Source organism: Equus przewalskii, chromosome 30, assembly GCF_037783145.1.
Source record: "Equus przewalskii isolate Varuska chromosome 30, EquPr2, whole genome shotgun sequence".
NCBI lineage: Eukaryota > Metazoa > Chordata > Mammalia > Perissodactyla > Equidae > Equus > Equus przewalskii.
Window position 1 is genome coordinate 2,595,115 of NC_091860.1, and position 22,420 is coordinate 2,617,534.

The window sequence follows — 22,420 nt, forward strand, 5'->3', positions numbered from 1 at the left end:
TTTGTACAAAAATGTATTCATCTATTCAGTGTTTTACAATAGTGAGTTTCATTAAAATGTGCCACATTTTAACTCTTAATGTAAAATATTAACTTCAAAATTTAAAGCAACTTTTCGTTACTTTAATATTAACATATGTTAATTTGCTAGCTTCTAAAATATAGAACATATATTTTATTTATCATATTTATTTCTAATTTCATTTTATTACAGATACACCTTTTACATTACAGACATGCTTATAATGTAAGGAACTGAAAATCAAAAGAGTGCAAAGCAGAAAACGTATTCCCTGTAATTCCACAACATTAAATATTTAATACAATATGTTAATACTTTAGCATATATTGTTTGGTCTTCTTTTCGTGCCTACGGACATATATTTTAAAAGCACTATAGGTTTGAAATACTATGGATGTGCAGTGATTTAATATATCTCCTATTGTGAATATTTAAGGGTGTTTTTCAGATTAATGGAACTATTATAAATATTTCTCCTTGTTCAGCATCGACATTGATGATTTCTCACTGATGTCTCGTCCGTATGTTTATCCGTGTTGACAGGGGCTTTCGGGCAGTGGTGGTGTTTGGCCTGTAGCATCGCCCATTTCTGTGAGTCTAGGGGATGCCCCTTTCAATGCTCTGCTCCCAGAGGGCCTGTTAAGCTCTGCCTCTCCCACCGGGTCATCTTAGATTGGGGAAGTTGAGATTTTGGTTAGAGATGAACCAGTTATGGAAACTGCCTTGATTCACGAACAGGTGATCAAATTGCAAAGATGATGAGGTAGGCTACATATGAATTATCCTTCAGTCAGGCAATTAAGTAAAGACTTGAACTGATGAGAGAGGAGTCAAGTGGCCATCTAAAATGAACACCTTGCCTATCTTTTGAGGAGAGGAATAGCGTTTACGCAGGTTGAGTTTTGGAGCCCATGTGGTGGAAGACTGATGTTACATCCTGACGAAACCTTCACTTCCTAAAGTCTTAAGTACTTACTGAGTGGATGGACTCAGTACGAGGAGAGCAGAAAGCAGAGAAGCACCCCTTGCCCGTGGGCAGGTGATAGTGGTTGATAGTAAGCTTTGGTTTCACACTGCCTCTTAGATTTTGGCTTAGTTATATCAATAAGCCAGAGTTGCTCCAATGCAAATGAGAATAATAAGTTCATACTTTATAAAATTATTATAAGGATTCAATGAGATTAATCATGGATTTTGCTTAGCATAGCATGTCTTAATAAACACTCTAGTCAGTCTTTGTTCTTGTCCTTTAGCCTTATCTTGTTGTCTCTAGAAGCTTAGGGCAATTTTTCTCAAACTTGAGTTTGTATTAGAATTCCCCAGGGAGTTTGTGATAACACAGATTTCCAGGCCCCAGCCCCAGAGTTTCTGATTTAATAAGTCTGGATGGGGCCTGAGTATCTGCATTTCTAATATGGTCCCGGATGACGCTGATGCTACTGGCCGGGGATCGCACTTCGAGAACCTCTGGGTTAGGGCATTAGAAGGGCCGGTGTTGTTTTGAACCAGTAAATTATGTAACTCTTTATTTTTAACCACCTGCGTGGATAATGTTTAAATCAGTTTTTGGATAAACTTGTTATCATCTGGTCTCATTTTCTGTAAGTAGTCAACTTTTAATTGTTTGGGATTATTACAGAAATTTAAAGCTAGAATTACCTAATTATTTTAGAACTAGAATGATCTAGATTTTTGAGGCGTTTGAGAGCTTTTAAGTCTGTGTGTACAATGTTGGCTTAATTTTAATGAAAGTTGTTTTCCTTTGTTGTGGACCCTGCCTGTTTTTTTTCAGAATTTAAAGTAGATATAGAATTTTAAATAATATTAGATTGTGAGTATTTGTTAATTTCTTTTTCAGCTTACTTGCTTGCAAAAGATCTTCAGGGACTAAGCTCCTTTTAGTGGCCTTATTTCTACCAGATGTTTAAAACAACTGGAATTGTCAACCAGCTATTGTCACGGGTTGCCAGTGATCTGCCATCCTCTGTGAGAATGAAGCTTCACTCGTGTAATTTCCTTGATGAGTGCAAGACAGGGGCAGGCATTGAATGTGTGGTGTTGACACACTTTAATTTAGTACTCCTTCCACAAAGCTATTAAATTGGCTATTAATTGGCCTTCTGATAAAAATTTCTGCTTAATGCAAATGATGAGAAAGAATGCATCCTAGGACACTAGCTGCTGCTTCTGAAATAATTCACATGCCCTGAGATCTCGTTAGGGACAGCAAGCACATCCACTTTTCTTTCAAATGTAATTAGGATTTTTTAAATATAATGACTAAAATTTATCAGACGTTAAAAAATGTTTTTAACCAAATCCTTAACTTAGAACTTCACAGTTTCTTGTTCTGTTGTGTGGGCTCTCTTTCTCAGCAGTTTGAAAGGCAAATCAGAGCTTGTGAGGTTCGGTTCGTCCTCAGTCTGTGGTTTTCTGCAGCGGTGGCTCTGAGAGCAGGTTGCAGGGGGAAAGTTGAGCAGTTTCGAACTACAAAACCTCTAAGTTGCACTGTGGTTTGAGCAGCATGGATGGTGAATGAGGAGGTTTCTGCATGTGTGTTCCTGGCTTTTTCTTTTTCTTCTTTCTTTTTCTCTTTCTGGTTCACTGTTTCTCACTAATCGTCTTAAGTCCTAGGATATTTTTAGTCAACTCTGACATCCAACTTTGGCATTTTCTGACAACATGAGTGAGAGTTGTCTTACCCGTAAAGTTCTTGTGTGAAAAATTGTGAAGTTTAAGCCAAAAAATCTGAAAATCAAAGGTTTATTTAAAATGTGTATATCATGGGAATTTATTACCTTCTGGTAAAAGATTTGAAAATTATGAGACTCTCCTGCCTTACTCTTTCTTTTTATAAATTGGTCACAAAATGGTTTATTCTCTCTTAGTTTCACAATTCTCTGCAGTGAGCATCCATGATTTTTATAATTAGGAAAAAAAAATTCGTAACCGAGTTTTAACAGTGTCCTTTGCAAGGCTATTGTTACATTTACTTTTTAAATAATAGTGGGCTCCACTTAAGTCAACGCACAGACAAATTCATGTATGTTCTGGAGGAAAAGTATAGAGTCGGTGGTCTTTAAACTTTTGACTGTCTCCTATGACAGGGTTTCTCAGCGTTGGCGTTAATGACATTTGGGGCTGGATTGTTCTTTGTTGTCTGGGACTGTCCTGGGCATTGTAGGAGGTTTAGCGGTTTCCCTGACTTGTACCAGCTAGATGTCAATAGCACCAACCCCCCCAACACCCCCCCCCCCGCCACCCCCTCAGCTGTGACAACCAAGGTGTCTCCAGACATTGCCAGTGTCCCTGGGGTGGAACTGTCCCTCACTGGAAACCATTGCCCTATAGTAAGAAGTGCATTTGACTTGGAGGCCCAGTGAGCAAATGTGTAAATGTACACGCCACCCCCCCAAACGGCCTCACTGTTTGAAATGTACGTTGATATTTTCTATTCTATTTTGCTCCATCTTGTTGTTTCCATACCATTTCATTTAAAAATTATCGTAGGGGTATCTTCCTGGGTAGAGTGGGTCCCTATGGCACTTAGTATTCACCTAAAGCCATATGTGGGATAGAGATTTTCTGTTTTCATCTATATGGGTTTTCTTAAAGTGAGGCACACTAAGGTTGAAGAACGTTATTTACTCTGGGCTTCCTGTAGATGCCATGTGCAGTGATGACTGAAAAATAGCTGCAGTTGAGGCGCCAGAACTGCATGGTGGCCCTCCTCCCTGTGACCTGACCCCTGACACACAGGACAGATTGTCAGTGGTGTGGGCTAAACTTGTGGCTCCTTTATTCAGGAGTCAGAGGTTTGTTGTCAGCATGAGAGGAGGGTGCTGTCTTGGGCTTCAGCGGGTTTGTACAAGATTCAAATTGAAGGTTGCCTGGGAATTCAGAATTCCTCCCTAGAGGAGTCACAGAAAGGGAGAGTTCCGTTACCCCTTTAGGAATACAGATTGGATCTTGGGCGGAAGGCTTTTTGAGTCTCATGCTACAGCTCGGAGGGATTTCATTTCACGAAAGAAGCATTTATGTTAGGTGCTTAAGCATTGGAAGTCCTTCCCTTCTCTTTGTATTTGTGTTTCTTATGCAAATACTATGTGTGAAATATCAGTCATGCTGCAGTTATGTGCAGGATGAGGGTTACTCTTAGGCAATAAATAAGGTATCTTCCAAGTGCCTAATAATGCAGTCCTGCATTGCTTAACGATGGGGATATGTTCTGAGAAATGTGTTGAGAGTGTCCTTACACAAACTTAGATGGTACAGCCTTCACCTACGGTACTAATCTTATGGGACCCCCGTTGTATATGCAGTCCGTCGTTGACTGAAATGTTGTGTGGTACATGACTGTAACATGTTCAGATTTGAAAAGAAACATTAACTTTGTCTTCTAAAATATCTGCTCTACATTTTCTAAATTCTTTTGAATATGTCTTAATGGAATATTTTGATTAATTTTGTGACTGGTGGGGTTTTTTTTTGGGGGGGGGGCTTTAAAATTTTCCTTATATCTTAAATTAAGGCTATGAGAGCTTGAGTGACTATATATTTAGGCTTGATGTCTCCACTTTAGGAATGGGTTTGTGCTCTAAAACTTCATTTTGAAATCAACTATTTATTTGGAACTTTGTTATTTTTTTGTAGAAATAAAATTGCAGGTAATAGTTAGGTTTCAGACTCAATCAAACAAACTTGTTTAAACCAGAAAGTAAAGGAAATATTATATACTTCTATGTATATGAATATAATGGAGTACTCATACTCCCCCCTTAACCCCTCCTCCGCACGCGCCATGAATTCTCTTACGAGAAGAGGTTTAGCAGATGGTCTGGCAATTTTTCTTACCTTTTGGAATTTGAAATATAGCATGTATTGAACCACATGGTGCTTTAGAGGATTCATTCTTTCTTTCAGTAAATATTTACTCTGTACGTATTACGTGCAAGGTCTAGGCCCTGCGGATGTAGCATTGAATGAAATGGACAGCAATCTCTGCCCTAATGTGCGCTAGTTCTCGTGAGCTTAACCTTTACTTTAATGGACTGAGAATGGGGTAGAAGGCCAGCATGAAGGAGCCTGTCTACGTGGCTTATCATCTGATGGCAAACAAAACATTGGGAAAGGGGCCCTATGGTTCCTGAAGCTTCTGCTTTGTGGACTCTGCCTCCCAAATTCTGTCGTTTATACTCTCTGTTGAGCACTGGAACACCCCTTCTAAACTCTTACGATCCTGAAAGTAGTCATGAATTCATCTTTGGCTTCATAGCTTCAAAAGAGCCTAAAGTATTGATGTGCCTGTGAGTGTTTAACAACCCACTGATTTGTAGTGTTTGCCAATTTCTGTGCTGTAAATACTTCACCATGGCCTATTTCAAGAAGCCAACGTGACATCACTGAGTGTCGAGTTGGGAAACACACTATCATACGCTGTTGTTTAGTTTTCCACCGTGCAGTGCAACAGACGTAAAGAACCTCAAGACCATACATAGCAGTGAAATGCCATAAAGTAATTAGGAGGTCGTGAGTTTTAAGTATTTATTAACTTTGATTTTAATTTAATTTATTTAATTTTAAGTTTGCATAATATAATTTTTAATGATGACTGTGTTAACAATGGGCTTGCAAAATTCCTGAAAACTTAACAATCAGTTCTCAAGAGCCAGTGCTCGTCGGCTCCAGCACGTCACCGGGAGCACCACAGTATCTCGCCTGAAATCCCTATGGCCAGATATTAGGATCCAGATTTCTTCCAGTTTTAGAAAGGTAACGTGGAAGATTTATCATAATATGTAACACTTCCTGTGACGTCTGACGCAAAACTCTGTAATCAAAACTAATATTTCTACAGCAAGACATGTGACCATTCACCAATATGTGAGTAAGTACATATTATAAATAATTTTGCATCAGTTCAGGTTAGGTTTCGCCAGCAAATGTGCTTCTTGCAAATTGTTTCTGGAACTCTTTGATTTTGGAGTTGTGGATATGGCGTGTGAAGCTGTGTTATTTGTTTGCAAATCAAGGGTTGTTATTCCAGGTCTGGAAGAACCTGCATGTTTGCTTTCTCAATATGAAAGAGACTACGAACTCAGTGCGGGGTCATAGCTGCCCCACAGGGGATGCAGGGCCCCTGCGTTTCTGAGCTCGCTCTTCTTCCTAGAAGCCTCTTGCCCTGTGACTCCCTCACCCTTTAGGGCTCATCCTGTGCCTCGTGCTTTCTGCCCAGCTTCTTGGCCCCACCTCCCCCAGGGCTTCACCACGGTAGATCTGATTCTTCTTCTACACAACCTCTATTGCCACTCTTTTCACCTGTGTTTGGTGTACCCTCCAAGCACTGATGCTACGGAGGCCACAAGTCTCGAGGCCAGCCCCTGAACTCCTGCTCCAGGAAGTGGAATGAAACATACAGAGCAAATTCCAGCAGTGGAAATGCATTACCCAAAGGGCTTGGGGTATTGACGTTTGTGTCTTTGCAAAGCTGCTTTTCTTTCAAGGCCTTTGATTGAGACAGCTTCAGTTAGATTCTAATCAGTCCTACCCATTCCTTTGCACACCTGTTGTGTCCTGTTTATCAATGAGTATATATCTGAGGGACATCAGCTGATGGTAGCATCCAGAAAGAAGCCACTTTAGGGAGCAGCAGGCAATGATCCAGTCTTCCCGGAGTGCTCGTATATGCTGGGCGCCTGGATTTTCTGACTCCGCTTTTTAAGGCCCCAATGGGAATATCTGTCAGACCAGGAACTCTGAATCACTAATTTCAGGGGTTTTCCATTAATATTATCTTTTTATGAGGGGAAACTGATGAGTGAACTTATATTTTAATCACATTATATGGAAGTTTAATTCAGCCTTTCTTGGCAAAACCTATTATATATAAAGATTTCACAATCTTGTGCAATATTCTATTTTATTCATTACACTTAGAATGAGATGTCACAGTTTGTGAAGTGACTTTTTTCCCCTCATAGTTTACCACTTGCCTAAGTGTATTTCACTGTCTGACAGTACCAAATTAGGTCAGTTTTTTAGGTGGCAGCAATTTATAAATAACGTTCTTTTTCCAAAGAAAAAGCAACACCTTTTAATGGTTTGTTTACATGCTTTGTTTTTATTTCTGGCAATTTTGATGTTAATTGTCTAATCAGATTCGTGGTTTACAGTAAACACTGATTTGGCCCAGTTTTGAGTTTCTATTTTTCTTTCTATTAGACTGGTAAGTAAAGATGTAAGAAATGTTGTTAAATATCCCAGCAGCAACCTTTTCTGCGTTTGCTCTTCTGCTTCTTTAGTCGTATGGTCAGTGGGATCTCTTTTGTGTGAGAGTATTGTCTTGTCTGAGTGGTTTCCAGGTTCTGGGCCGTTAAGACATTTCTAGCAGATAGAGCCATTGGTGAGGACTGTGGGCCCCACAGCAGTTATGGTCTGGGCTGATCTGCCCTTGCATCTGTGAATACCCAGTGTCTCCTCTGCTCAGCAGATGGTTCCCTGCTGTTACCCTTCTGGTCCTATTGTTACTTTCTTCTACATCCTTGTCTCTCTCACCTTTTCTTTCAATCCTTTGGTCATTCATACTGTTATGTTTTAAATGCATTATGTCCTATCCAAGGTATTGACTATGTTGACCTCATCGCAGGAGAGCAGGGTGATGGCGTACGACTACCGTGCCCTCCCAGAGGGAACAGGGGTGTCACTGCAAAGGTTCAACCAAGAATGGTGGAATCTAGAATTCAGGATTCCACAGTGGTGGTTGGTTTTCTGGCACAGACACTGTCTGCTAAAAGATCCTGAGATGTTTTCAGAACCTTCTACGAGGCAATGTGATGATCAAGGAGAAATAACAGTTCTGGACTTTATTTCCTTATAATGTCTTCATATAGTTTTTCGAATAGTGTCTTCACAAAATTGAATGGTTGAAGATATAAAGAGCTTAGTCCTTATTCTGCTCGGGTCCTTGGCCTCTTTATGGTATTTGAAACATACTGGTCCTGGAAAGAAAGACTGTACACTCTGTCCTCCTTCTGTAGATGGTGGGGGTGATTATTAATGCAGCCTTAGCTTTTCTCCAGATTTCCTTATGTTTGGTAAAGCTATAAGTCGTTGTAGATTTGAAGACATAATAACAGTCAGTGTTTTAAATACCTTCAATATATATCTATATATTTGAAGACGGAGTGAAAACTCATCAAATATTTTAAATATTATGACGCTATACTGAAGTCCTCCTCGTTGGCTCTGATTTGTGGAAACAGGTGTTAACTAGAGATTGAGAGGAGTGGCGTGTGTGTCGTACCACAAAGTGAATTAGTGGTGAAGAACTTGGGATGGGTTATCTTGGGAACATGTCATCCTCCTCTTGTCTGGGGAATAGTCCACGCTTTCCTTCTCACTTTTTTATAAACACCGTTATCAACAACACTGACTTGATTCCTTTACCAAAAACTGTTTGGGTAATTGTCCACAGGTTGGGTATCTTTGAATGAAAACATTTTTGTACCAATACCAATAAAATTTTGAGCATTTTTTTTTAATTGTACTCAGATTTAGCTTTTTAAAACATATATTTTCAAGATAATTGCAAATTGAATATTAGTTTTTAAAATTGTTTAACACTGCTTCTCTTTACTATCTATTGCTGTCCTTAGCCACGTAAGATACTGGAAGACACTCATTCCTTTGCGTGGACTGTCTCGTAGCCCTTCTAAGTTTGGGTTACAGTAAGTGGCTGGTCCCTTTTGTCCCCTAGACTCGGGATTTGGCGCGCACTGAGACAGCATTCTCTGAAAGGCCCCTTGATCCTTATCCCAGCCTTTAGCATTTTTTGTTTCTGTGTTAGAAACTTTTCTTTTTTTAGATGTTTTACTTTTATAGCTTCCTTCCTTCTTTCTCCCCATCATCACCTGTCGCTCCTCACGCCATTGGACTTCCGCCAGACTTTGGAGAAGGAAGGTAGGAATGTGTTCAAAGCAGCTATTTATATATAGTTTTTCTACATTGCTAAATAATGTTTTTGCTGAACTTAAAATTATTTTAAATTTGAATGTCTTGCCCAGTAATATAATTAATCTACAAAATGAACAAAATATGATCCTATTAGAGACAGCACCGTCAGCTGGCACTGCCACCACCACTCTGCTGTCGCTGGTTCTTGAGCGTGCCGGCGTCGTGCCTGTTCTTTTGCTTGAAATTTACACATACAGGCTTGTGTGTGCTCCTTACACCTCATGAGGTTTATAGCAACTTCACAAGGTTGGCATCATCATCATCTCTGCTTACTAGAGGAAGAGAAACTGAGGCATAGAGAGGTTAAGTAACTCACCCAGTGTCACCCAGCTAGTTAGTGGCAGGATCTGGATTTGAACCAGTATCTCCCAGACTCCGAAGGCTTTCAGCTTTCTTCTGCCGCTCATCAGCCTGAAAAGCCCGCTATCCTTTAGCACTAATCTCAGTTCCCTCCTGTTTCATTCACCTCTTTCCATTGACTTTACTTATACTGGCTTCTTGTTTCTGTACTCCCACGGCATTTATATTGCTTCCATATTTTAATACCTCCTAACACTGACAGTTGTTGCCTCCAACAGTTAACTTGTCACTATGTGGAAATTGAAGAGCAGTCTCTCATGGAAATGGGGGTCTTTACTATTTCATGGCAGCCTGTTGAGCGCCTTCTGGAGCTGAATATTGGGACTGAAAGGTAGCATTGCAAATGACTACTTTGTTATTTCTGTTGGCTGTAAATGTTTAGGGAAGGCTGAGTTTATCAGAGGAGTGACGCCCTTTGGGTGGATTGTGTCTCTCAGCTCTGTTCTCCTTTAGGTTTTGCCTTACGTGAAAACTTGTCACTTTCCTTCTCCTTGATGTGGCCATCCTGGACGGTCCCTCTGCTTGTTGGCGGTGATGGAGGTTCTGTGCTGTACAGTGTCAGGCAGTGACTCTGGGCAAAAGCAATGGCTTCAAGTGCACTTGGGCAGTTGTGCCACTTAGAAGTAGTGGTAGACCAAGGCCAATTAACTTCACCCTCTAGGTTTTCAGTTTCCCTGGGTATTAAGTGGATATGATAGTACTCTTTGTATTTTGAGAATTAAATAAGCTAATGTATAAAAGGCCTAAACGCAGTAGTGGTAAGAAGTGATAGCTACGCATTGGTGTCACTCAGTTGTGTTGCTCCTGCTCTTGTTGTTCAATTTCTTCAAAAGTGGAATTGGAGGAAGGGAAGGGAAGCCTGCAGTTGCAGCTTTATTCAGGTTTTGGTCCTGATTTCCATTGATGCTCCACATTCAGATTGTGGTTCTTAACTAAAATCATAGCTTCAGCTGCCACCCCCATGCCCACATCACCCAGGGACGTTTCTTTAGCCTTGAACTCCCCTTCTCAGCGTAGACTCCCATCTCCAGTTGTGTACTGGGAATTGGATGCTGGGTATATGATAGTTTTACCTCAAACTGAATGCATCTTCTTTTGTCCCAAACTTTTTTGTCCTTGTGCTTGCCCTCTGCCCAGCCACCCACGCCACAAACCTAGACATCTCAGATTCATCCCCCTCCTTCACAGTACCACCACCACCATGTACCCAATCCTTTTAAGTAAGTCTCAGTTCTGCATTTAATAATTATACATTTTAATTGTCTTTTCACTCCACTGCCTTTCCATTAGTCTAGGCCCTCATGACTTCTCCATTATTGGAGTAACGAGCTATAAGTGTTTACTCTTCTAGTCCTTTCTCCATACTCCCTGAAACCTTCTGCAAAATAAATGCAAATTAAACTGGTGTCCATTCCAGGATGCCCCACCGTTTTCAGAATAAGGTTCGTACGACTTAAGTTAATCCCAAGGCCCTTCATCTTCCTCTGTTGATAACCTCAATCTCTTGAAACTCTTTCAAATAATAATAATAGTAGCTAACGTTTATTGAGTACTTGCTATTTGCAGGAACTATTCTGAGCAATTTGTTAGAATTAAATGAGATGACACATATAACAAGGCTATGCAGTCCTGAGACCCAGAATGTTGAAAAAACTGCCCAGGGTCCCACAACTGGTGAGTCACCTCTCTGAGCCTTACCTATCTGGGGAACCCATGCAAGACTAGCAACCTCATGGTAATGAAATGAGTGGGCACTACAAATGACAGGAAAAATGTGCGTCTGCCTCCACTGCTCCAGGTCACCTGTCGGGAAGTTTTCCATGAGAAGTAGATGAAAGCAGAGGCTTCAGAGTATATTTTCCTAAAAATTAAAGCTTCCAAACTCTTTGTGCTTGACTACATCCATTAGATGGCACTGGATTCCAAACATTTGCATTAAATTTCAGCAGTAAAGCGATTTGTGGATTGGGGGAAATTGTTTAACTTGTAAGTTATCTCTTTCACCTGTCAAATATGGGGGAGAAGGGATTGACAAACAATTGGTATTTCTTCTGTGTTCGCTTTTTTAAAAAACGTTGCTAAACAGGTTATACTAATGAAGAGTTATAAAGAATTTTATTATTTACTTTTTGAATAAACCTGCCAGCTGATTAAAATGAACCTAATTTAATCAGCATTGTGTTGCATACTGAAGATAATTTAGGCTAATGTCAAGGACACCGTTCTCTCTTCTTTGTAGAAGGTATTGAAATAATGAGTGTAGCAAAAAGGAGTCAGAAAATGTTTGAAGTTTTTCATCTGTGCCTCTGGGTGGATATTTGAAAATCACACTTTTCCTTTTTGCATGCAAATTAAACTGAAAGGCATTTTGTAATGTGACATTAGCATTATATTTTACAAAACAAATTTATTGAACTTTGGTCTTTTGCTCATATTGGCTTGTGGTTGTCACGAGGAATCGTGGCTTTTTATTCTGTCTCAGTGTACTGAACTTTCATTCAGAAATTCGAGTGAACAGAAGTAGGGGGTTTGATGCATTGTCATTGGAAAGTAAATCACTGTGAAGAGCAGTTCCCAGATCTTCTAACTTGCTTTTCTTAGGTCACTTTCTTCACCTGGATCCCTCCCTAATAGAATCATCTGAATTCCTTTCTTCTTCTACAGCAGTTAAACTCTCTTTTTTCTTAGGATGCTTTTAGGTGAAGCTAAGGTATCCGTGGGGGTCAAGTTCAGATTGTGAAGTCAGTAGTTAAAAGGATTAGTAACTCCCAAGTGAGTCCCCTCTGCAAATGGCAAGTTGCCTTGGAAACAAGGCTCGTTCTTTGAGTTGGAAATATCATCTTGTCTTTAAATGCTGGGGCTCAGAATTCACTCACCTCAGTGGCCTCCTCTCGGGGTCTAACGTTGTGCTGAGATGTTTTCTGCTTAACTACTTGGCAGTGATTGAGTGGAGCCATAGCCAAGTTTTTCTTTTTTCCTTGTGTTTTAATTTTGAACATAATTTGCAAAATTTAGAACTAAGGAAGTGATCCTTCAAATTACTATTTTAGGATGGGAAGTTTTCTACTACTGATTGCCAAAAAAATAAAATATTAGAGTTTACCAGATTTGACTGGCAAGAAATTTTCCTGCTGAGTCATTTGTGGTATGTTCAACAGTGGCATCAGTGATGGGCTGATTAAGGAAAGTGTGTGAATGTCTGAGTTCTGGGAGACGGTGTTACTTGGTGAAAGACTTAGGCCGATTTTTCCCGATGTCTGAAAGCACCCGGTACAAACTCCCACACAGAGCTCTGTGGCACAAGTTGGTGGGAGAACAAGGTTGCCACTTGAGGCTTTAATCGGACTTCTGTTTTCCTCTCATGTCAAAATTTGTATCTTGCCAGTTGCACACTGGGAGGAGGAATTGAGGGTGGTGTGAGCATGTGGAGACAAGGTTCTCAGGTCAGTGGAACGGGCTCTGGCTTACCAGCTAGCTTGAGGAGGTAAAAAGACTAAAAGGGGCTTTCCTTGCCGAGGGACTCAACTCTGCTTTGCTGGACTCCCCAGATGGAGGCAGAAACCCAGATGGGTGAGACAGCAGGCCATGAGCTCCTGCCGGTTAAGACTCAGTGATCCCGCCTGCTGGTAAAGACGGTGCTATGTTTCTGGACTCAGTAGTCACATCGGCAGCTTCTCAGCCCTTATTTCTGTGAGTCAGGGATTGGGGAGAGTTGAGGACTGTGACATCGACTTTGGGAGTGAAGAGGGCAATGGCACGTCTTCATGGGGCAGAGATGGGACGTATCACTTCACCTGTACTTGCTTACTAAGGCTCAAGGAACATCATGGTGGCTGTTGTGGGTTTTGATAGTGTATTTTTTGAGGAAGATTAGCCCTGAGCTAAGATCCGCCGCCAATCCTCCTCTTTTTGCTGAGGAAGACTGGCCCCGAGCTAACATCCATGCCCATCTTCCTCCATTTTATATGTGGGATGCCTGTCACAGCATGGCTTGACAACTGGTGCGCACCAGGATTGGAACCAGCAAACCCTGGACTGCTGACGCCGAGTGTGCAAACTTAACCGCTCCACCACAGGGCTGGCCCGGTAGTGTATCTTTTAATTACAGTTTAGAGTAAGGCATTGAAAGGCTGTGTGGGTGTATGGCTTTGGCTTGTCTCATTATGTCCTATCTATTCCCTACATGATGTTGGACTTTTGATTAATAAAACATTATTTTTTTAACTTAGATCCCCAATCTTCAGACGGTGGCCTTCTTCGAAGGAGTTACTCTTGAGGGAGTCTGTCGTTTACCTTTAATTAATGCAGCTCTTCCTGAATCAATATGTAATGCATATTGATGGTCAAGCTAAATTGTCTACAGATTAAAACACCTTGTTGTTGGCCTATTTCCACATCTTACTTTTAGATAGAAATGTGTTGGGAGGTTGGCAGAGTGGCATGGTGGGGAGGGCGCCCAGAGATGAAGAGCAGCTGCCTCTACAATCTCCAGCTGTGGAGCTGGAAGTGGAGGCCGACTCAAGGTGGAGTCCCACGGTGCTTTGCAGGACAAGGACATCTAGCTCTTTGCGGTTCTTAGCTTAGCCACTAGGAGAAGTGGCTCGTCTTTAGTGTGCTCATGGCATTTGAGAGTTCCTTTCTAAACTGTGGGTCTTTTTTTTTGTGCATCAGACAAAATATACTCAATTTGTAAAATGCTGGTAAAGCACAGAATTAATCTTGCATACGTAACATGTAAAGTTTTCAATGGCAAGCTTGAGGTTCTCCGGTGGTGAGTTAGTTTTTATCGGTATAGCTTGTATTACTACTAATATAAAACATCATTGGTCCAAATGTATTCTTTTACTGTTTTGCTTACCCGTCCAGTAAAACAGTAGCTCTACTTAAATGAGCTTTTAATGAACCATGATAGCAAGTAAGGCTCAGAGAATGACTAAGGATTTAGTATCGTCTCTGTGTCATTAAAGTAAGTTCAGTCATCAGAAAGCTTACAAATTGATTCGATGTTTTTTTTTCCATGTCTACATAATAATTAGTTATTACATCATTACATTTGATTCTGAGATAGGTTCCTATTGGTTCTTTCCCAGTTTTGCCACCATCTCTTTGAGAGAAAGCTGCGTGTGTTCACGATAAAATCACGGGGAACGACTTCTCCTCCAATCTGGAGTCAACCTGTCTATTTATGATCAGCCAATTTCAGGATTATTTTGCTCGATCTTACTGTGCAATGTTGCTTTTTGTTAATACTTCAACAGTAGAGTAATACAGTTGTAACCTCATGGATGGGTACAAATGGAACAGTGGCACTTGGTGATGGGAGGGAGAGGGGTTTACATTATATCTGACGGGTGGATCATCTAGCTTATGGCTATAGGATTTGCATATTTTCATTGTGGTTTGTGGTTGACATACTCAAGGCTGTGAGTTAAACATAACTCATAAATTGGGAATCTAATTTGTTTGCAGGCGCAGTGGGTGATAGAGTGTGTCACCCTGAGGGACAGTAGAATAAAATCTCAGCTTTGAAATATAAGCTGGTGAATGTCGTGGGTGAATATATTTCACTGTGATTTCCAGATGAAGCATAATATCTTTATTAGGCATCTGTGACCAAGAAATATTCCCTTCATAAAGGATTCTTTTAGCTCTTGTGGGACGGGAGACCTTTGACCATCAACAGATAGGAGCTTACAGTGGTGTTGGTCTCCTTGGTTGTTCAGGTAGCGAAGGGAACCTCTTCTACATGGTATATTGTTTGAAATGACACTATTAAAGATTTATGTTGATAGGTCTTTCTTATGGGTAGATAACACACTATGCTAATCTCTCTAAACATGCTAGTGTCTGTTTTGTTGTTAGTGCTGCCAAGTGGATTCTGACTCCTAGTGCCCTGTGGACAGTAGAGCCGAATCCTGCCCGGTCTTTTTGTGCCATCCTGTCACTTTCCAGTGCTCTATCAGATAATGTTCTGCTGCTATTCACAGGGTTTTCACGGTCAGTGTTTTTGGAAGTAGGTGGCCAGGTCCTTCTTCCTAGTCTCTATTAGTCTGGAAGCTCCGCTGAAACCTGCACGTCAGAGCTTTCAGCATCACAGTAATACGCAGCCACCACAGTATGACAACCACAGATGGATGGTGCGGTTCTTTGACTGGGAAACAAATCCGGGCCGTGGGGATGAGAGCACCGAATCTTAACCACTAGACTGGCAAGTGTCTGTTAGTTTTCTTTTTGTATATGCAGACAAGTTATCAAGTGTGCTTTGTGGAAGAAAACTGTAAATGAAATTTTTCTAAAAAAGGGATGGATAAAGGGGAATTCAGGAACCCAAACACTTGATCTATTTTACCATGTTTTAAAAAGTACATGTTTGAGTGAAAGGGCCAAAAAAAAATGGTGGCGAAGATACCAATATGTGTGATCCTAATTACAGACATTCATAGATTGACCTACGGGAAGGAAAATATCATTTTTGGACTAGCGATGGTTTACAATTGTATGTTATGGAATGGCGTCACTTCCATCGTAAAGTACATGTATTTCCAACTACTTGATTTTTATTGTTAATTTTTAGAAAGCTATTGCACTGTGCTATAGTGCTCACATTTGTACTGCAGTTTCTTTCTGTTGCATTTATTCTTTAAGGCAGATCTGACTGTGAAATCTCCCTGCCATTGCCCAGAGATGTGTGTTACAGGATGCCATCATTATTTTGGAGTTCAAAAGCATCATCATTATAGTACTATGTTAGGAAGAATATTGAAAAATGTGGCCAAAACAGAGAGTTCCTCACCAGAAGCGCAGTCAAGTGCACTTTCTTTTTTGTGTTTCTTGCTGATTTTGTTGTGATATTATAGACCAAATGATTCGATGGAGTCTGGCTTACTCATGGAGGCTACTCACGTTCCTTTGGTGAAAGGAGAATTTTAAAGGCATCTTGAAGTTCATTCTGGTCTTCAGCATTTTTCCACATGCTTTGGACCTTCTCCAGGGCCAAAAATGTGATTGTTTCTAGAGAGTTATATCTTTATTCAAAGTTAAACAATTCTATATATTAATGTCACGTATATGAAGGCCATTCATGAGACTCATAGTAATTAAGTTGCTGTGGACATGTTCAGCCTGCACAGGAGGAAATCAGCAGAAACAGAAAGAGAGATTGCTCCAGGCTGTGGCCGTAAACCGGCTTCTGAGGGTGTGTGGAGTCTGAGCCTACAGGCCTTCGAGACCTCACTTAGATGACTACTTGACAAGTCACCAGCTGTTTTCCTGTTTGAAGACAGAATCTACAAGATCTTTTGATTCCTTTAAAAAGCTCTTCTGATCAAGACTGAGTGATGATCTCAAGAGCATGGAATTGTTTGCAATTGTCTTGGTCCCCTCAAATATGTTCAGAAAATTTTAGGTAGTGGTATCAAAATAATGTAAATTTGGTAAGTGGGTTATTACCTTTGGTTAATCAAGAAAGAACACAATCCTATTCACAGCCTTGTAGATCACCAGAGTCTGCGGCTTTCCTGTGGGCTGTGCTGTTGGTGCATTAGATGTTCCAGGGGCAGGAGGATCAGCAGAGAATAGCACCTCTGAAGTCAGATAGATTTGAGTTCGAATCTCAGATTCATTCTGTACTTACTTATGTTTAACTGCTGGACAAATTCGCCTCTTGGAGCCTCAGTTTTCTTTTCTGTAAAATGAAGTGTGAAAGCTGCTCTGTGTGCCTGTGAGTGGCTGAGGCGAGGATATAGGGATCCGTGGAGGACTTAATTTTGTGGTTATCGTGATGTGGAATGCTTCTCCTTTCCTTTTCCTGTTTCTTCTCTCTTATTTTCAGTGTGTAGAAGAGCTTTGCCTCAGTCTTCAGTTACTCTTGAAACAGATCCTCAAATTTACAAAGTCTGTATTTATCAAGCACCACAACACGTTAGTAATAGCAAATAGTAAATGTGTGTTTCAGAAAGTGACATGAAATGTGTTCAGAAAGTCGATATTCCTTATCCCTTTGTTTGTCACATCCAGTCCAGGGGGGTAGGTGTTGGCACTATATTAGCTTCCTATTGCTGCTGTAAGAAATTACCACAAACTAGTCGCTTAAAACATCACAAATTTATTAACTTACAGTTCTATAGGGCAGAAGTCTGACATTGGTCTCACCGGGCTAAAATCAAGGTGTTGGCAGAGCTGTGTTCCTTTCTGGAGACCCTAGGAGAGCATCTGTTTTCTTGTCTTCTGGAGGCCCCCGTGATCCTTGGCTCCCTTTCTTCATCTGCAAAGCGAGCAGTGTAGCACCTCTCTAACCATTGTCATATCTCTCTGACCACAACATGAAAATTTCTGCACTTTTCCAGATTCACGTGCTTATCTGGGACCCACTGGATAACCCAGGATAATCTCCCTAAAATAGGGAGTCCTTGACCTGGCTCACATCTTCAGGTCCCTTTTGCCATGCAAGGTTAACCTCTCCAGGTTCTGGGCGTTTGGGCATGGACAACAATGGGGATTATTCTGCCTACCACAACCGCTGTCCTATTTTTCAAGATGAGGAAAGTAAGGTTTAGAAATGGTAGAGAGGGCAGTGGATTTACCAACAACCATCCAAGAAGTAAGATGAGAGCTGTTTTTGAACGTAGGTCTCCCTGATTGTGAATTCTATGCTTTTTAACTACTTTGCTTCATGCAGTTGTGGGCTTTCAGCTCATAAATTTTACCCGTTCAAGGGGCCACTCTCAGTCCAAGTGGTTTATACCCGTTTGTGTGTGATGTTGATGGTAGCACGTTTTCTGTTGGAGGGTTCTGATGTTTCTGAGAGTTAAAATGACTTGTCCTAAGGTAGATGGGAACTGTGCGGTCAAGTCTGGAGTTTAGTTTTATGTGAGTTATTATGGGTATTATCCTAAATTCAGCCTACCTTTTCTCATGGAAACTTGACAGATGAATGGATCAGAAGAGAGATTAAGTAATAACTGTCGAAAGGAAAAATGAACTTTCAAAAATGATGTACTTCACGGACAGCAGTGAAGATTCCATCTGTTATAATAGGGATTTGAGTCACGTTCCACAAATTTAAAAGCAGACATTTCCTTTATTTTTTGAAGGGCATGATAGAGATTTTTAATATGTGATGTTTTTGTGAAGGTCTCATTTTCCTCTACTGTGTTACTATATGTATTCTTGTAGAGTAGATTTTCTAAAATTATATATCCTTCCCAATTTAACACAAAATTACTTCATATCTGCACCTGGCACTTAGATTTTGGTTTAAAAGAAAGCTGGAGAATTGTATGTTATTGGCATTTTGCAAATCACCAACTGTGATTCTGCCACTGAAATTCAAACAGCATTTGTTCATGACACAGTCCAGATTTCATAATACTTGTGTTTTCTACAAATGCTGGAGATAATTATTGAAACTAATGTACATGTATAAGTTCTTCTATCATGTGTGGCATTTAAAGACTTGTACTTTGTAATTTTCAATCTCCATTTTCAATTTGGAGAAAGGACTGGATTCTTGAGAGAACGCATCATTGTGAAGAGTTAATAATAAAACTTGAATTTCATTTGCTTCCAATTAAGTGCCAAAACGTCAAAACTTAATATCTTCAAAATGCATATTAAGCCACATACCTTGTGAGAAGTCTGATAACATTAAAATCAAGTATAGAAATTCAAAATCCTGATGAAGAGCCTGAAATGGATATGGTTAGCTTATCAAGATTGCAGAAGTAACTTGACTTTGTTTTATTTCCCAAATTGAGATTTTAAAATTGAATATTACTGGAGACATGAGCAAGGTTACCCTACTAGTGCAGGGTCTTCAGACTATGGCCCAAGCAGCCCACCACCTGCTTTGTAAATAAAGTTTTATTTAAACATAGTCATGCTCTGCTCTATTAGAATGTCTGTGTTACTAATATAGGGAGATACTTGCCAGTCAATGTTAGATAAATAGGCCGATTTTATTACTGTATATGGAAACCTCAGTGTGTACATACAAACACCTTTCCATTTTTTATAACTGCTAAGGATTTCTTTTCCCCTCTTATGTTGCTTCTTATAAGGTTGAGTGGCCCAACTGTTCTTCCTACTTTGATTTCTTCTTACCACTTAACCTCCCGCCAGATTGTTTAATCAGCTGATTATATATGACACCACAGCAGGGTTTTGAGCTTCCTGTTTGTCTACATGTCTCTATGACCTTATGATGGTTTTCTTTTTTGTCTTATGAGTTGACTGATAATATGTAAACGTTCATGGAAATAGCATTTGTTTAAAATGACAAAACCATGTATGAAATGAGGATTGTAATGAGATAGTTCTCATAGTTTGCAAATTTATCTTACTGTTCTTTGACTGATAGGAGTATTGGCATTGAAAAAGCTCAATTTGGGGGCTGGCCTGGTGGCGTAGTGGTTAAGTTTGCACACTCTGCTTCAGTGGCTGGGGTTCGCCAGTTTGGATCCCGGGTGTGGACGTACACACTGTTCATCAATCCATGCTGTAGCAGTGTCCCACATACAAAATATAGGAAGATTGGCTCAGATGTTAGCTCAGGGCCAGTCTTCCTCCCCCCCCCCCCCCCAAAAAAAAAGGAAGCAGCAGCTTCGTTTGGAGGCAGAAGAGGTGGTTCATTTTGGGTATAGTCACGGTTCTTTCCTTGGAATGCTAAGACTTAGGATTGCAGGGTATGTGACCAATGGGTGTTGTTCCTTGGAACTTTATCACTCTTTGAGTTTTTAAAGAAGTGCTGCCACTGTTTAGTTGTAAAAAGAAATAAATTCAATTTTAAATTGTATGGTACTTTGTAATGCCATATTATGAAGTTTTTAAATTTTGAAATAATTTTATACTTCAGAAAAGTGTGAAAATAGCCCAGAATGTTTCCATATAGCTCTACCTCTAATGTTAATGTTCCATCTACCTCTAATGTTAACGTCTGATATAACCCTAGAATGGTTATAGAAAGTAGGAAACTAACATTGAGTCAGTACTATTAACTAATCTACAGACGTCATCGAATGTTGCCTCTGTTCCACTAATGTCCTCTTTTTAGCCTGGGATCTAGTCGAGGACCTTACCTTGCCTGTAGTGCTTATTTCTCTTCAGTCTCCTCCAATTTACACAATTTCATCATTTGTTTTTTCTACTTTTGTGACCTTGACATTTTAAAAGAGTATTAATTATTTTGTAGAATGTCTCTCAGTTTGAATTTGTCTGATGTTTCCTCATGATTAGATGGAAGTTATACATTTTTGGCAGGAGTACCACAGAGGTAATGTTGTATGCTTCTCAGTGCATTTTATCGGAGGGTACATGATGTCGATGTGTCTTATTACTCGTGATGGTAACCTTGGTAAAGTGGTGTTGGCCGAGTTTCTCCACTGCAAAGATAAGATTTTTCTCTTTTTATGTAAAGAGTATCTTATGGGGAGATACCTTGCGATTTGCAGATATCCCATTTCTCATCATATTCTTACCCATTAATTTTAGCATTCATTGACAGATCTTTCCGGCAACAATCATGACCATGGAGGTTGCCTAATGATGATTTCTGTTTCCATCATTCCTTCCATAATTAGATTGCTACAGTAAGGAAGAGCTATCCATTCTCCACTGTTAATTTATTTCTTCTTTTATTTATTTATATCATTATGGACTCACAGATGTTTATTTTTGAGACTATCATTATTTGTTTTGTTTACAAGTTGTCCCAGCCGTGGCCTTCGGAGGCTCCTTCAGGTTGACATCTGATTCCCTTTGATGTGCCCCCATCGCTTTTGAGTCCGTCCTTCCTTTTTAGCATCACAAGGTATTCCAGGCTCATCTTGTATTTTCCCTGCCTCCAATCCTGGAATTAAACATTTTTCCAGGAAGCTCCAGTTCATTCATGGAGAATGGTTTTAGAAACCAAGATCTGGGCACTTGTGTTCATTGGTCCTGGGGTGTCGTTGCTTCTAGGACCTCTCAGTGTACAGAGCTAGGAAATATATGTTTGTATACCACACATGCATTAACATCCATCCAAACTATTGATCTGGCTGTCTGCCCACCTACCTATACCTGCCTACTCATAAAAACCATGAGTTCGTATTGACCCCTCTAATTCTAATCTAACACTACAGAGTTTATTCTAGCCTTTTCTTGTTTGTAACTTATTTCTGACAGTGAGAATATTGGCTCTCATCCAATTATCTTTTTTTTTCATTCATTTCTGGTGTGTGTGTGAGTGTGTAGTAGTGTGAGAATTGCTAAGCCATACGCCGTGAGAAACAGGTCTACTAACTAGAGTTTGAAATGTCTGTGAGAATTCTTTTTGTCTTTAGCCTTACATTAAACATGAAAACACAGTTCTCCAGAGCGACTTAGGCTCGTCCTTTTCTTCTCCTCCACCCCTTCAGTGGGTGGTTTCATTTGTTTGTGTTCCATTTTAGATTCTCCTACACTTGCTCCCTCTTACCATCTTGGTGGATTTCAATTATTTATTTCTGTTTTAGGTATTTGAATCATTATTAAGGTTCTAAGGGTCAGAGCTACAGAAAAATACGTTCAGAAAAGTGTTGCTGCCCCATTATGTCCATTATCTATTCCTGGTCTCTCTTTCTTTCAACCCTGTTCCTACTAACTCCCTATGGGCACCCAGTCTTATTAGTTTCTTTCATCTTTCCTATAGTTCTTATGCACAAATGAGCAGATACATGTATCGTTTTTAATATCTGTTTCTTCCTATCTGAGGGGAACCTTAGACCTTTTGCTATGTATACTATAAATAGCGTATGTGTATATGCTATATATATCTTTTCCACTTAATATGTCCTTTGCAACAAGATTTAAATCCACCCTCATTCTCTTAGCATTCTGTGATGTAAAACCGTTTTATTATTTTTCATCCATAGAATTTTGACTATGAAATGCACAACTTAGAAATGTAAAAGTAAAGCATCAAAATGAGGGCAAGACCATTTTTCTGAAGTTTTGCTTTCTAAAATATAACGTCTGGGGTGCATAAATAGCAATATCTTTCCTCTGTAGA

The 22,420-nt window shown here is 40.0% G+C and overlaps 1 protein-coding gene across 50 annotated transcripts in view; it reads left to right on the forward strand.

The window, feature by feature from the left end:
- PARD3 (par-3 family cell polarity regulator) overlaps nucleotides 1-22,420 on the forward strand; it is a 614,383-nt gene that overhangs the window by 228,749 nt on the left and 363,214 nt on the right. The window lies entirely within an intron of this gene.